The sequence below is a fragment of the Crinia signifera genome, chromosome 2, assembly GCF_055691185.1.
Source record: "Crinia signifera chromosome 2, ASM5569118v1, whole genome shotgun sequence".
NCBI classification, from domain to species: Eukaryota; Metazoa; Chordata; class Amphibia; order Anura; family Myobatrachidae; genus Crinia; species Crinia signifera.
Window position 1 is genome coordinate 49,682,146 of NC_139218.1, and position 17,434 is coordinate 49,699,579.

Here is a 17,434-nt window from a genome sequence, read left to right on the forward strand (position 1 = left end):
CACATTATAGATGTCCCAGTCGTCACCCCACGATAGACGCCAACCCGAAGAGTGGCGAGCGCAGCGAGCACGCAAGGGGCGGCGGTGCGCGTCCTCCGACCTTTTCATTCCCCTACTATCCACGTCGGCGTGGAGTTGAGAATAGAATAGTGTGGCGAGCGCAGCGAGCCACCGAGCCCGAAGCGTGGCGAGCGCAGCGAGCCCCGCGAGGGGACGCGTATAACTTCACAGGTATACGCGTGCGCTCGCCACGCTTCGGGCTCGGTGGCTCGCTGCGCTCGCCACACTATTCTATTCTCAACTCCACGCCGACGTGGATAGTAGGGGAATGAAAAGGTCGGAGGACGCGCACCGCCGCCGCTCGCCACGCTTCGGGTTGGCGTCTATCGTGGGGTGGGGTTTACGTCGTTAAATTTGGGGGACTAGGGAATATTTTACATTGAATCCAATGTAAAATCGGGTCCCAGGGACCCGATTTACATTTCATTCAATCAAAAAATCGGGTCGAAAATCGGGTCGGTCGCATCGATCGCATCGCATGCGACCAAATCGCATGCGATGCGATCAACCCGATTTTTCCGACACGACCACCCCGATGTAAATCGGTGTGGCCGTGCTAGGAAACAAGTACCAATAATAATTGCACACTGCACTATGATTATGCCCATTAAACATTGTCATACTATACTCATTACATTTTCTGTCATAATGACAATTACACATTATACCACACACCGTAATAACCATTACACATGATAACACACACAGAAAGATCGCTGCCGCATTTCAGCACGGTGGAGGACAGCGTAAGGGCGCAGTGTCACACATATTGGGTACTTACGGTTGTGCTGACATCACAACTTGCGATGACAGCAGGATGTAGGTGTCAAAATCCAGAATTAAGTTCCCCATAAAGACTATGGGCCAGATGCAATAAGCTTCAAAAGTGATAAAATGGAGAGTGATAAACAACCAATCAGGTCCTGCTTGACATTTTTCTGTAACATGGCAGGTAGGAGCTGATTGGCTGGCTGTTTATCACTCTCTCTTATCACTTTTGAAGCTTAGTGTATCTGGCCCTATGCCTGTTGGGAGGGGCTGAATTTACTCATTTCAATCCCAGTATAAGATCTATAGAACATATTTAATTAGACAAGGGGCTAACCACAGGAGGACAGCCCTGAGCTTTAACATCGAACGTGTGTTATCCCATAAGTGCAAAAAGCTCACGGAAGACACAGGGAGGTTAATAAAACCCTACTTACCGCAAGTCTCTTATCTGCAGTAAGTGGAGCCTGCAACTGAAAAGACCTGCAAAATGCTAGACAGCAGACAATATTGAATCCTGCGGCCATTTGAAAACACCTCATAGCCTCAGAGTTACAAGGCCAAAATAAATGTACTGCAGCTTGCCAGCAATTGGTTAACATACAGATGGGGGCAGTGGATAGAATCGCCAGCCTCCCACAGCTGCAGGAAGGGGGCATGCATGCACAAGACGCTCGCGTGACCCATTCTGACAGGGTTCTCTGGCGCCTGCCCTTGATCCCTGCCATTGAGTGACTGGGACGCGCGTGCGTGTGAGACGATCGCGCGTCCCAGTCAGATGGAGCGCCTCTCAGCCAGCGGGGACATTCTGGCGAGCCTTGGCGCTGCATGAGAGGCGCTCCATCTGTAAGCTTTGCGTGATCTGTTAAATAAAATGCTAAATTTAAGCTTTCCCTAACATACCATATTAGTGCAGGGGAATACATAATACAATATACGATACTGTAAATGGCATTGTATTCCCCCATTCTGTATATGAACAACTGCCTACATGAACTGAATAAGCACACATGTTCTGTTCACGCTAGGCTGTTTTAGCAGGCACCAAGCCCTGCCTGACTTATCAAGGGCAAAATGCATCCTGCTACAGCGACCTACTAAAAACGGCCTGTCCATGCCGCGCACATCACCAATAATAACACTGATGGAGGATATCCAACGAGAGGGTAATCCATGTTTGCAGAGAAAACTTTTGGATAGATAGGCCTCTGGACTTTTGTGTTATAACAGTGGTTCGCCAAATCAGTCCTCAGGACCCCAGACAGTTCACATTGTCCAGATCACCCAGAAGGTGGATGTATACTTATTAGTAGAGACAGGATTATATGCATTTGCATATTTGCATATGCATTTGCATATTTTGCCCATTCTCACTGGTTATTGCATATTTTACCTAAAATCTAGTATTGGTGCATATTTTAGGCCCCGCCCCCTTTCCACCCGCAAGTTACAGCACTGCTCTGCCCTGCTGCTGCTGGCCAGGTAGTGGTAGAGTGTTCAGGCTGGGGCAATATGTGCGCAGTGTGGGGAACCTTGGATGTACGATATGTCTGACACTGCTCTAGGCTGCCAATCCATGTTGATAAAAGTCAGTCGGGGCGGATGCCATTACGAAGCTCCTGAACCTTTGCCTGCCCCTGGCCTGGGACTTTACACCAAGAGACAGACTTCTGCAACAGAGGAGGCGGGCGGAAGAGTTGTGACATCACACGGCGTGGAGGAAATGCCGTGTCACAGTGAGTATGCGTCGCAGGGAGGAATCCTTCCACTGCGCGCCCTCACGTGCTATGCTGACATTTGTTCCATCGGTGGTGGAGATGAGGGTCTGTGTAGTTGATGCAAGAAGAGCTTTGGATGCTGTAGCAGCCAGGAAGAAAAAAATCCAGTGTAAAGCACTAGACATCTGCAGGTGCTGTGGGCCTATTTTTGAGGGTTATTTGCAACTAATTGTATGCTGATTTTTAAATAAATAAGTGAAAAATTACTTATTTTATTATTTAATGTAGCATATTTTAACACTTTTTAATGCATATTTTAAGTATTTTTCATGCATATTTGCATGCATATTTCAAGCTTTTTATGTTGCATATAATCCTGTCTCTACTTATTAGTTACTGACACATTTTAAGAGATCCACAAGTGGAGTTCATTTTTTCACCTGTGATTCTAGGGCCCATTTATCAGTTAACCAACTTAGCAAATTGCCAAAAAAAAAACAACAAAAAAAAAAAGACAGTTTTTGGGGGTTAGCTGCAAATATTAAGTACTGCCAGCATGCAGCGTTCTCCCCAGAGCGTTTTTTTCGGACGTTCCCCCTGGCAAGGTGCACCCTGCCACCAGGCATTCCTCTGGCCAGGCAGAGTGTTGTGCGCTTTGTTGGTTTGGCACCGGTCTCCTTATGGCAGCAGCGGCAGCCCCGTAGGATGTGTCCAACTGCGCTCCCCGTCCCCAGCAGTGGGCGTTCCCCTGTCCCTGCACAGTGTGTCAGTTGTAACCAGCGCACCTTCTGAGAGTAGCAGTCAGCTTGCCCTGTGAGGTGGTGATCCGGTGCTGTGGCAGTGAGAGAGTAGTGAGTGTGTGCAGAGTATCCCTGGGTCCCAGCAGCTATCCCCATCGGAGGGAGCTGTCAATCACTGCCAGAGAATTCCCTGTATGTAGCACTGCAGCGCTACATACAGGGAGGGCTGTCCAGCACTCTGCTTGGCTCCCTCTCACTGCGCCAGGGTCCCTCTCTCCGGCGCGGTGTCTCCAATGTCACCTGACTGGGGCTCCCAGTCTCCAGCATGGGGGGGGGGGGGGGAGGGGGTGTAATCTCCCCTGGCAATAAGCATGTAGCCTGGCAACAAGCATGCAACCCGTAGCAACGAGCATTTAGGTAAGCGACACTTATGTAGCATAATGTGTAATGGGCATTATGGCGTGTGGCATAATATGTAATAGGTATTACGGTGTGGCATAATGTTTAATGGACATTATGGCATGTAATGGGTGAGTGATGTGTAGTAGGCATTACAGTGTAAATTTTTGGCACACAACAGAACACTTGGCATGTATGTAGGGACCACAGTAGGAATCTCCAATACCTGCAGCAATACCGCCTGTCCCGCACGCAGCAGCATCCCCAACACATTTCTATGGGAGATGCGATGTGGCCGATGTACCAATATCTGGAATGCAAAGCATTCCAAATATCAGGACACACAGCTGCCTCAATCTGAGATGGCATAGCCCATTGTAATCAACGGTGCACTTACCACAGCGCTGGCAGGGAGGTCAGGGCTAAGTGCACGTGCAGAGCCCCCGGCTGTACATACATTCACCAATTAGGATTGCATATTGCAATGCAATCCTAGGTGGTAAGATCCCACCCAGATCGTATTGTATATGCAATCCATAGTAAATGGGCCACTTTCCGAGACCTAGAAAACATGTGTGTGGTCAAGGGGACAGAGTTTAAGAACATGTATGTTGCAACAAAAATTATCCTAATTTGTGTTGAGACAACTACAGTTCAGAACGTTACCACGTTTTGGTTATTATATTGTTTGTTTGCATGTGTTACACTCATACAATATCGCCCGTTTTCACACGATTGGACCCACCAAGCCAATAAATAAAGTGAAAAGTGTGTTTTTACCTCAGTTTCAATGCGCGGTCCAGTGCGCATTGGATTGGCTCCCTATATGTAGTGTTCATTCTAGCACCCGCTAACTTTGAAAACCCATGCAGTTCCTCTTCCCTGCCTGGGGTGTCCCTGTCTGCTTTAGTGCTTCTAGCACAGTGTTGTCTGTATATCAGCACTGATATGCAAACCAAACCTATTCTAGAAACACCACAGCAGACAGCGACACTCCAGGCAGGGAACAGGAACTACATGGGTTTTCACAGATAGCGGGTGCTAGAATGAGCACTAATATACAGTATGTCATCCTGTACATCCTTGCTGGCGGGTCGCCAGAACGTACGCGCTGGCGACCCGCCAGCAGCCTCGCTAGCGCGACGGAAACCCTGTCCGTCTCCGCCTCAGGGAGACGGACAGGGTTAGGGGGGGTTAGTGGGGGGTGCGGGCAGTCGGCGGGGACCCCGGGTTACCGCCGGCAAGCCGGCGGGGACCCGGGGAAACGTATGGAAGCGCCGTCGGAAGGGGACGTGCGCGCGCGTCCCCTTCTCACGATCGCCATGGCGCTGGCGGGGGATGGCGGCTGGCGACGCCAGCGCCATCCCCTGCAAAGATGGGAAAAGACCCATCTGTATGGCCATGGATGCCAAATATTTGCCAGTACTTCCTCCATCTTTTCCGCCACCGCTTACGCTACGGAACTTAAGTCCTGTACACATGCATTGATTTTTCACGATTTTCGATTCGATTTTGCTTATAGAAGCAAAATCGAATCCTAAACGAAATCGAATGGGTTTTGTGTCACTTTCGATCTACATTCGATTCGATGCGCGCTCCCGTTTTCACAAAATCGAACAGAAAAAATCTACTGTGCAGCCAAGGAAATATCGAATTCGATCTAGTAAATCAAATGTGTACAATGTACCATGAATGTATATCGAATTCGATATCTAATGCAAAAGTACAGATCTAATGCCAAATCGAAAGGAAAGATCTAATGCCAGATCTAATAGAAATCAAATCTAACATCGAATCAAAAGCAAATCGATGTGTGTGTACAGGGCTTAACGTTGCATCATCGTTCGCCACGCTTTGGGCACGGTAGCTCACACCGCTCCCCTCGCCACGACTTTACTAAAGGTAACAGATGGTATGGACCCAGTAAAGTAGCGGCTACCGTAACTGGCATAGTGTGGCCGCAAAGATGAGGAAGTACCGAATTGTCTGACCCTGCAGCCATGACTGGGATTACATACAGTACATCATATGCAAAAGGACTGCATATGGTGTGTAACACGCAGTCCAGTTGCGGGGTGAGTTGGTAAGGTACCGTTTTGTGCTTAAATAGCACGCATCGCATGCCTTGTGCATGCGAGGCGATGAAAAGCATGTACGATGAGATGCCGCGGGAGTTCGCATCTCAAAGTAAAAAATGGACACCGCCGCATCGGAGCGTCTATGGGCACCTTTACCAATAGAAGAGTCTGTACACAACACACGGTAATGCAATATTACCTGGGAACAACATGACAGCTCGGGAAAGATTGTGTATGAGACGGGCAGCACATTCCAGCCAACACAAAACAAAAAAAGTCTAAAAACTTGAAAAATATAGTGGGCCAGATTTATATGTGGTTTTTGTTTTGCGCCAGCAGCCACTAGAAGGCGCCCGCCCAAAACTGCTATTCATATGTAGCTCCATTCAGGCGCATATGGCTGCCAGCGCCATCAATTCAGGTTGCTCCCACCGGGGTGGCGAGCTGAATTACCTGAAGTCACCCTTTTAGGCGTGCAAACAAGACTTTTTTCACATCGCGCCCATTAGTTTGGTGGGGTTTAGCCGCTTACCAGCGATATATGTAGGATTTGAACAACTCCCTGCAATCTAAATAAAACATTTAATTTAGCCAAGTATATATAACTGCAGGGGAAAACTAAAGCTGTGTACACACGGGGGCGATAGGGGCTGAAATCGCTGGAAATATGGTCGCAGGCAACCATATTGCCAGTGATGGAAGTGTGCTCCCGTTTTCAGCCCCCTTCTAATCGCTGGTCGCAGGAGCTTGCTAATTACCTCTGCGGCACCGCCTGCAGAGGTTCCCTTTGAAAAGGAGAAAAGGAGACACTGAGCAATATACAGTATTGCTCAGCCCTATATTGCTAGCAATATAGGGCTGAGCAATATATCTCCCCCATGTGTACGGGGCTTAAGACTTGTAGTAACCTAAATTTATGTACCATGTAACTGGGTGCTGTAGATCTCCTGGGCCACCATATAAATAAAGTATAACAAAATCTAAATAATAATAATACACAGACCGCCTGCATGTGACAGATGCATAATACATTTTTTTCAAAACTCATGTACAGTCAAGTCATACCTATGGCGGCCACAGACAGACACAGAGCGTAGCTACTGTGCTGCCCGCCTGGTTACGCGCCTCAGCGACACACACATGCACGCGTGCGTGAGGTGTTTTTCCCGCTCTCACTCACCTGCGCGCCCGCGCTGACGGAAACCAACCCACTGCTGCGGAGGAGGAGAAGGAGACGTCTCGCGCGCGCGTCCTCCCTGCTTTTACATGCAGGTGCACTTGCCCTGTCATGCGCGATCCCGTTTCAGCCAGGTGCCAGGTGGTTAGTAGTCTCTCTCGCTCACTGCCCAGTCTCCTGGGCTTCTGGAGCGTGTTGCTCTGTGACATGTTGATGTTGTGGCTATTAAATGAACCATATAAATATTGACATTTATTTATTTTTAAATATTGTTGAATTGTATATCATTTGTATTTTTGTCTTGACTTGTTATTGCTTGCTTTACTGGAAATAATGACGCTGTAGTACAAGCTGCTTATCTATAAACTGTATTTTATTGTCCATCATACAGTGCCTTGATAAAAAACTTTTTTTTAAAATATATATAAAAAATGTATATAATTTAATCCAAGCATGCCCTCTTTTGCACCAAAACGCCAGATCGCACCCGGGTTTTTGGACCCAGCTCAACCTGGGTGCGACCTGGGGTTTGTCACCTTTTACATCGCACGCCTTTACCCTGCACGCTTCCCCCTGGTGGAGGGGGTTCCTGAGTCGGCGCATGCTTGCAGACCGCCGCGCTGAGGGCAAGCCCAGCACCAAAGCCGTGCACCCCCAGCCGCGAGGTGAATGGATGCCACACACAGGCATCCATTCACCTCCTCCCTGTCTCCGCTGCTGTCTGCAGAGTATAGCAACAGAGGATGTGTGTGCCCTGCAGTCCGGAGTTTGGGCTTCCCCCATACCTCCCAACTTTTGAAGCTAGGCTGGCGGGACATATCACGCGTTGTAGGTGCGTGGCAAAAATTTTAGGGGGCGTGGCCTGTACCCGCAACGCTAACGCACGGACACGCCCCTGTGTTTGCCGCTATGGGGGCATGTTCAGCAGCTACCGGAGCTGCTGGCTATGCCCCCAGCCCCTCTGGCTGCAAGAATAGACGCTGTGCACATGCCAGCTGAATAAATAACTGGTAAATAATATTGTGCTTTATTTCTTTAAGGTTTTTTTTTTTAACCACCATTTTAAGCTCCAACGCATTCAAAACACATTGCATACCTCCCAACTGTCCCGTTTATTGCGGGAATGTCCTGGTTTTTTGGGACGTTCCCACAACCCTCCCTGGGCAGGGGGGCAGTTGGGAGTCCCCCCCTGTCACACATGAATAGACACTGTGCGCACAGTGTCTATTCCTGCAGCCGGAAAAAAAAATCCCGTTAGGCCACGCCCCCAAGTTGACATTTGGGACTTTGGGACAGTGCGAAGTTGGGAGGTATGACATTGCACAGCACATGCTAATGTGCAGCACAAACTTTTTGTACTGGATCGCATCTAGTGCAAAAAGCATGCTTCTGTAGCACATTATGTCTGTACAAGATGCGATGCGATCTAGTACAAAAAGTATGCATAACATCACTCTGTGTATGGGCGGCTTTAAGCTGCATTAAATAGGACAACTTGCAAACAATGCAGTATCATCAGCTATATCCCTGGGAACTCCCAGACAAATGGTATAGTGCACACATGCTGCACAATCTTGCACGTCCAGTAGTAATTTGCTGTCCTTAACAATACATACAAATCTTTCTGCATGTTCAAAAGATCAGGGACCTTATTCTGGTCTATGCACTCCCATGTAAATTTGCACGGGAGCGCAATATTTTTGTTTTGCGCATGCACCTTTCTGCGCCTTTGCTGTGTGCGAGTGGCCATGGCGAACAGAGTGTTCGGCGGGCACTCACACACACAACATTGTGGGCGCAGCCTATGGGGCGAAACCCACATCAGTCGATGGTCATCAACCATCCACTGATGTGGGTGTTGCCCCATAGGCTGCGAATGGATGTAAGACTATACAGTAGCTCTTATATTGACAGAAGCAGGTGATGAGGCTTCAGAATACCAACGTCATTTTAAGTTCTTGAAATTAATTCTGAACGTTGCATATAATGTTCACTAATTTCAAATCTTCATCTTGTGCAGACAGAAGCGGTACATCTGTCAGAATGAACTTAGGTCTACAGTCATTAGGTCGACCCCACTAGGTCGACTGGCAGGAAGGTCGACCTGACTTAAGGTCGACATGGGCCAAGGTCGACATGACTTAAGGTCGAATTTGCATAAAGGTCGACATGAGGAAGGTCGACTGGTCATAAGGTCGACATGGGTTTTTTACTGTTTTTTGATCCGAATGTCGACACGGACACAGTTGGCAATGAGAATCGGACCCTCGCATCGCTCGCTTCGCTCGCAATGCTTCGGGCACGGTGCCTCGCTGCGCTCGGCACACTATTTTATTCTCCCACCACGCCCTAGTGGATGGTAGGGCATGAAATACCGCCTGTCGGCACATGTCGGCTCAAAAAACAGTGAAAAACCCATGTCGACCTTATGACCAGTCGACCTTCCTCATGTCGACCTTTATGCAAATTCGACCTTAAGTCATGTCGACCTTGGCCCATGTCGACCTTAAGTTAGGTCGACCTTCCTGCCAGTCGACCTAGTGGGGTCCACCTAATGACTGTAGACCTAAGTTCATTCTAATAGATGACCGCTTCCCGTGCAGACATACAAATATAAATTTCATCTCAACAAGAGTACCCCCAAATAGTTACAAAATACACAGGAACTCATGGATTTAGAAACAAATTTAAGTAAAGTGTACACATTTGCATCGGAACAAAAGACAGTTATTTTTCATGTTATTTTAGTATCATCTAAATCAGTGGTTCCCAACCTGGGGTACTAGTACCCCTGGGGGTACTTTGCAGACCAGTTGGGGGTACTTGAAAATAATATTGGTAATGGCGGAATAAGAGGAAGAAGTCTTCCGTTGCCGCAGAGATGAATCATATCAAGTCACTTCCGGATCCCTCTGCATCATCATCAGCATCTCCTTGTGCTTTTGGCTGCCCAGCAATCCAATGGGAGCTTCCCTCAGACATCAGCGTTCATCTGCTCCATGCTGACACGGGTGGAGGAAGCAGCGGCATTAATCCTACAGGTGTTAGCAGGAACCCCAGAGACAGTATACAGCCAGCGGCCAGACACAGAGGGACCCGATTCCTGACTGCAACTTCTCCTCCTCCGCTACTTATATTTAATACAAGGACACACATTCGGTGAGATCTGGAATCACCGTTTGTTTTCATGCGAGTTTGAGTGGCCATAGCGATAGTGATGCGCTATTGCCTGGCGTATAAAATATCCAGCATGTTGGTTAAATCTACTTATTCGTCGGCCGAGCAGGGCCAGTGTTCTCACCGGAGTACACTGTCCCAGACAGATCACTCAGCACACAGCGCTGACACATCACTGTGCATTGAGTGATCGTTCTGAACGCTCCGCACATCTCCCCATGTTTAGGCCCCATTAGAAAATGCACCTAAATCGCTACGAGACAGATTCTCTAAGCTTCAAAAGTGATAAATTGGAGAGTGATAAACAGCCAGCCAATCAGCTCCTACCTGCCATGTCACAGGTTGTGTTTGAAAAATGTCAGACAGGAGCTGATTGGCTGGCTGTTTATCACTCTCCATTTTATCACTTTTTTTTTTTTTTTTTTTTTATATTTTTATTCACAATTGAACAGAAATAAGTAACAGGCATTGCATTGCGTATTGTGCATACAATTTCATCAGCATAGGCACATTGTACAGCAACAAATCATGAGAGAATGGTCACAGACATAGAATTCACCAGAATGCATTCCTTGGGCGTGTTATAAGCATATCAGTTTAGATAGAGTCTAGAAGGGTGGTTTACCCGCCGCTAAAACAGCCATGTTATACCAGGTAGACAAGTGGACAATTTTCCTTATAATTTCTCTTTCACTTGCCGGCAGTATTGCTACGTATGGTAGCCATATATCAAAGAATTTCTCCGATCTGGTCTCTACATCCCCCATTCATTCAACCCAATCCATTTGGTACATATAAATTAGTCTAGGCATACATAACGAAAATGAAATATCCTCCTGATGAATCCACCTAGAGAGTATGGTTTTCTTTGCTGCTGTCGCTATTCTAGCTAGTAGGAGTCTCGTGCCCTGTGCAAGTTTGGGATTAAGCGAAGGAGGATAGTAATTCCATAGCGCCCAGTTCATGTTGATCGTGAACGTGATGTGTAGTGTGTCAGTGATATATGCCTGTATCTTGTCCCAGAAGGTCTGTACCACCGTGCAGGACCAAAGGCAGTGCGTGATTTCTGCATCTGGTGAGGAACATTTAAAACAGTTTGAATTGTCTGCTATTCCAGTTATGTGTCTGAGCTTTGGGGTGAAATAAGCCCTGTGTAGGATTTTGTATTGCATTTCTGCGTATGAAGCTGAAACCATTTGCTTGTTGAGTTATATCTGATCCGGGACGCCCTCTTGAAAGTCTCTATTCCCTGTCAGGGTTGAGAACAGAGACCGTGTGGTGCATAGTTTGGATCGTTGTCTCCATGATCTCCAGGCTATGTATGGGGTATACAGCAAAGGGTTAGATTTAATGTTCGTTTCTATAGTTCCCATTGGGGAGTGTAGGTGCGCCACTAATGTGGAGTTAGGTATAAATGCTTGGTCTATTACCCGATCTATATAGTGATTGGTCCCCTGTATCCAGTCCAGAGCGTACCTCATGTTAGATGCTAGTGCATAGTCCTGAATGTTAGGGAGGTTGATACCTCCAAGAGACAGGGGTTGTTGTAGCTTGAATAGCGCAATTCTCGGGCGTTTGCCTGCCCATATAAATTTTGTGAGAGCTCTATTGATTTGCATGATATCATGCTTCTTTATAAGATATGGCAGCATCTGGGCCGGGTACAGGAGGCGAGGAAACGAAACCATTCTATATAGCTGACACCGTCCCAGATATGAGAGGGGCAGGTGTTGCCACTTAGCAAAATCCGCCTTTAATTGAGAGATGTGGTGTGAATAGTTGGTGGAATATATATCAGATGTCTGTCTGGGGAATTTCAAGCCTAAGTATGTCAAGCAGTCCTGCGTCCATCGAAATGGGAACTTATATGTCCACCCCTGCATCGCCTCTGGACACAGCGCCAGGGCCTCTGTTTTGTCAAAATTGACTAGGAATCCGGACACCCTGTGGAAGTCTGACATAGTCTGTTGAAGGCTCAGTATGGCCTCTTTTGGGTTGCTGATATAAAGTAGCAAGTCATCCGCAAATGCTGACACCTTTATTTCCAACCCCCCGATTGGGACCCCCCTCCAGTTCCCGTCTTTCATGAAAACTCTAATCAGTGGGTCTAGGGCCAGGTTAAAAAATAGTGGCGAAAGTGGGCAGCCTTGTCGTGTCCCTCTTGATAGCTTGAAATTTGCAGAATTAAGGCCATTTACCATTATGTGTGCTGTAGGGCCTGAGTATAGCATACGGAATACGTTCATGAATCCCTCCCCAAACTGCTGAGACTGTAGGACTCTTAAAATATGTGGCCAGGAGACCCTATCGAACGCCTTGTCGGCGTTGCAGCTGACTATAATAGTGTCCTTGGATGAGAGTTGGTTCGACTTTTGCATGGCGGCAATTAACAGTCTTGTGTTGTGTACTGAGGTTCGTCCTCTCACGAACCCGTTTTGGGCCATTTTATCACTTTTGAAGCTTAGAGCATCTGGCCCTACATGTGTAGGCCCCGTTACATTTTGCACATCTAATTAATTTGGTTTGTTAACTTTATAAGGTAAGAACATTCTGTTTGCATGTACAGGAAAGCCAGTGGGATTCAGGGCGTTTTCACTACCGTCCTGCAGAGCTGAAAGTAAGAGAGACAGCAGAACTTTACAGAACACTGCAATGTAAGAAAGTCACATCTTCTTTCATCATTTTCCAGCTTAGTGGTTTCCTGTCCTCTCATTGACTTTACACATATCTTTCACACAACTGTGCAAAGCATTTGTTTAACTGTTTGTGCTAGTTACAGTAGCAACAGTACTTAGTGCTATTTCCCCATTCTATTCAAGACAGGTGCATTTGCTTTTGTAAAGGGTTGTGGTCTTAGCGGGCAAGTTAATTATTGTGGAACAATCATTCCTGTTATTGATCAATAAGCATACAATATAAATATATAAAAATTAAAACATAAGTGAGTGTGGTAAATAGGGATTTGGATGCTAGGTCAACAGTTGCCAGGATGACACTATATCATAGTTGACGACTTTTTGGCTGCCCTCTCCGGGAGAGGGCAGCCAGCTCAGTAAAGCAGGGGGGCGGGGCCATCCTCAGGAGGGGAAAAGGGGCGGTTCGGGCAGAGCCACATGGCTGGCTTCCCTATTAGGGGCGTGTCCATAGTGATATCATAATTTTAGCCCCGCCTGTATTTCAGGCATTGCACGTGGGGGGCGGGGCCAAAAAGCCGCGATCGCATCATTTAACCCGGGGACCCACCGCCGTGTGGGGATGTCCGCCGGTGATGGTTGGCAATGCGGGAGTGTTCCGGGCCATTCCGGGAGGGTAGGCAACCCTGCACCATATAGTCGACATAGGCAAACACAAGCAAAAGGTTACCATGGCAGTGCTCCATGCACTAAAAGGTCAACATGAGATTTTCACAATTCTTTACATTTGCTGGACTTTATACTTTACCATCTGCATGGACTACAATTGAGAGAGATACAGTCCCTTATTCTAATTGATTCGATTCCCCGTACGTTCACACGGGGACCAATGTTTTGCGTCGGTGCATGCGCAGACACATTTGTGCACATGTGCACAAATTTGCCGTCCTGCTCGCACCTAGCAGTCCGGCTGGGGGGCATGGGGCAACGGGGTGGGGGGGGGGTAGGTACAGCCCATGGGAACGTCTAGCATTTTATGGGCATTTCCACGAAACCGTTGGGCGTTCCCATGATCACCCGGTGATGCGGGTGTGCTCACAAATCGGAGACACCATAGAGGTATCTCTGAACTGCGAGTGCTGGAGAAATCATCCATTCACATGCGTGTTGCAACGTGCAAGGGGGGGGGGATATGGTTATTAGGTCTAAAACAACTAGGCTGACAAGCATCGGGTCAACACCACTAGGACAGGCAGCAAGGTCGACATGGGTCTAGGTCGACATGACATTAGGTCAACATGGGCTAGGTCGACAGTCAAAAGGTCGACATGGGGTTTTTCACTGTTTTTTTTTAGCCGACATTTGCCGACAGGCGGTATTTCATGCCCTACCATCCACCAGGGTGTGGTGGGAGAATAAAATAGTATGCCAAGCATAGCGAGGCACCGTGCCCCGTGCTTGAAGCATTGCGAGGGGATGCGGTGCACTTCAAACTGTGCACTTCAAACTTTGTCCATGTCCAACAGTGAAAAACCCCATGTCAACCTTTTGACTGTTGACCTAGCCCATGTCGACCCAATGCTTGTGTTGACCTAATGTCATGTCGACCTTGACCCATGTCGACCTTGACCCATGTCGACCTTGACCTATGTCGACCTAGTGGTGTCAACCCAATGCTTATCGACCTAGTTGTTGTAGACCAAATGATTTATATCCAGGGGGGGGCAGCCGGCACTGCGGGCAGAGGGCGGCGTTTGGTCACAATGCTCTTAAATTCCAAAGTGTGCCTAGCACAGCGGTAGTAGAGTGAGGGACCTGGAGTGAGGCACCTGGATCTAAAGGCCCCTATACACTAGTGCAATTTCTCAGACGGGATTTTACATGCGATTTCCCTTGAACTACTAGATGTATCATATGCAATCCCAACCACAGCTACTGGAGTCTGCTGTATCTGACAACTCTATAGTGCAGCCCTTGCGATCTCCGATTCAGAGATCGCACATGGTACCGTGCATCTGATCTAAATTAAAACTAAAACACATGCGATTTTACATTTTTAATCCATTTTCTCGGCCCAGTGTGTCGGAATTGAATTAAAAGAGCCTAACTCGCACTAATGTATGGCCACCTGGTGAGATAAGCAAGCTGTGTGAGGGGACGAGAATACACTAATTGGGGGTTCATATTCTCAGGTGTCAACATTGACACCAGAGGCCTTGTGAGGTTTAGGTGGCATTGCTGGCGTTTACATGCAGAGGCAACCGCGATTAGCACCTTTTGTGAAGAACAGGATTCCCCATACTTGCCTACTTTTGAAAACTAGTTTCAGGGAGATTATAGTTGGTAGTAGAATTGTGCACAGCGCACCATTGAGGGGGCGTGCCATGCTCCTCCCAAAGGGCGTGTCTAGTTCCCTATATGGAGCGATTGTGACTGTGGCACCTAGACGCGTGGGTTTGTACTGCTACATCTGAGAGGAATCTTTTAAAAGGAGACCCAAAGCAGTTAGTAAGAGATGCTATACTTGCTATAAGTGCTGGGAAATGGTGCTAATGATTCAATGTAAATGTATCTATCTCTCATTCCTTTTTCCCCAAAAAATGTAACAGTATAATGTGGGCTAGGTGAAATGAGGGAGATTGCTAGACTAATGAGGGAGGGAGATTGCTGCTATTTCAGGGAGTCTCCTGCAGAATGCAGGAGGGTAGACAACAATGGGATTCCCCCTATGTGTGCCCATAGGGGATATACAGGGGTGTTTTGTGAAACTCTCTGATAATTGTGCCATGATGAAACCAACACTACCCCATTCCACCAGTATCACAAGCAAGTGGACAATATGCATGGGTGTAGTTTACTCCAGCGAGTGACTGTGGGGAATTCCCAAAATTCAGGACTCCCACGGATATTACAAGAGAATAGACAAGTATGTAAGAGCCGATGTAGGACAGTATAGATAAGTAGTTTAAACAAACATTCAGGCTATATGCATTGTATTCTAGCTGGTGGTTTGTAACATTTTAATATTACATATGTAATAATACATTGCACATTATCTTCAATATAGTCTTTTGGATGAAATATATCTATATAAACTGCTGGGTTCTTGAGTGTTTCCATAATTGTACTGGATCATTTAACAATCACATACAGAACACTCAGGGCATAGTTCAGAAGTGGACGCGGGTGTGGTACAGGGGTCCGACAGTCGGGATCCCGACAGTCATTAGCCCAACGTCGGGATCCTGACTGCCCGGACCCAGACAGCATGGTGAGCGCAACTAAGCCCCTTGCGGGCTCGCTGCGCTCGCTACGCTGTTGTGGACCCCCACTAGGGAAAATAGTCGACGGCTGTTGGGAACCCGGCTGTCGGTGTTTTGACAGTCGGGATCCCGATGTCGGGTAAATGCCTGTTGGGATCCCGGCTGTCGGGACCCCGTCCAGCACCCGTGGACGCACCTGCAAGTTTATCCAAATGCCGCTACAAAGCTCTTCCCTGGTGTATACCCATATATAAGAATGTACAAGGGCCTAAAGTCCTGCACCAGCCCTATGGATATACTGTATATTTTCTGTCTCAGTATTGCCTTAAAGTGAGCGTCTGAGTATATAAACACTTTAGTGACACACTCCTGTAATACACGTACTCTCTGGGTGACATTTAATGAGATGCGAAAATATGATTTGTCCCCCGTATTTCTGAAACCGGCCCCGCACTCTTGGACCGGTCCTGGTTCCACAAATACATAGGGACAAAAAATCTGGGGGTCCCCCGTATTTTGAAACCAGCACCGGGCTCCAACAGCCCAGCCCGCGGTTTCAGGCCACAGCCGGGGGACACTTTTTACATAATGTCCCCCGGCCGTACCATGAGCACCATGGCTGGTAAGCCTTGGAAGGGGTACCTGGGGGAGTGGGGACCTCCAAATAAAGGGGTCCCCCCCAGGCTTCACCCGTCCATGGCTGAAGCCTAGGGCTGTCACCGGCGTTCATGGGCTGTGGACGCCGGCCTGATAGGGTTAATACAATCATACATAACATTGCTTTATACAGGTGAACTACAAGTTCCAGCAGGCCTCCCCTGCATGCTGGGATTTGGCGAACCACAACTCCCAGCATGCGGGGCATTAATGTGCTCGCTGGGACTTGTAGTCCACCTGTAAAAAGAATGTTAAAATAAAACACACACACACAGAAAAGTAGAACTTTATTACACACACACCTAATTTTACACCGATATACTTACCGACCAAGGGTCCAGTGCTGCCCTCCCTTCTCCAAAGCCAGCTCACACTGCACTGACAGCGGGGTGAGCCGGCTTCCTCCGGTGCTGATCACAGCTTCTATAGCGCTGTCCCAGCGTTATAGAGGCTGCTAGCATGGTTGGTCAATGCGTCTCCATGGAGACGCATAGCTCAGCCCTGATTGGCTGAGCTATGCGTCTCCATGAAGACGCATCGAGCCGAGGACGCTAGCAGCCTCTATAGCGCTAGGACAGCGCTATAGAAGCTGTTAGCAGCGCCGGAGGAAGCCGGCTCACCCCGCTGTCAGTGCGGGGTGAGCTTGCTCTGGAGAAGGGAGGGCAGCACTGGACCCTTGGTCGGTAAGTATATTTGTGTAAAATTAGGTGTGTTAGCCCTATCAGGCCGGCGTCCACAGCCCACGGAGGCCGGTGACAGCCCCA

The 17,434-nt window shown here is 47.9% G+C and overlaps 1 protein-coding gene across 12 annotated transcripts in view; it reads right to left on the minus strand.

Annotated features, from left to right (window-relative positions):
- TSPOAP1 (TSPO associated protein 1) overlaps window positions 1–7,045 on the minus strand; it is a 253,855-nt gene extending 246,810 nt beyond the window's left edge. For 11 of the 12 annotated variants that reach the window (XM_083172022.1, XM_083172018.1, XM_083172020.1 and 8 more), the window contains exon 1: window positions 6,829–6,930. The gene's annotated coding sequence lies outside the window, so the exon portion shown is untranslated. The other variant, XM_083172017.1, reaches the window with a different exon arrangement.
- Window positions 7,046–17,434: the final 10,389 nt, after the last annotated feature.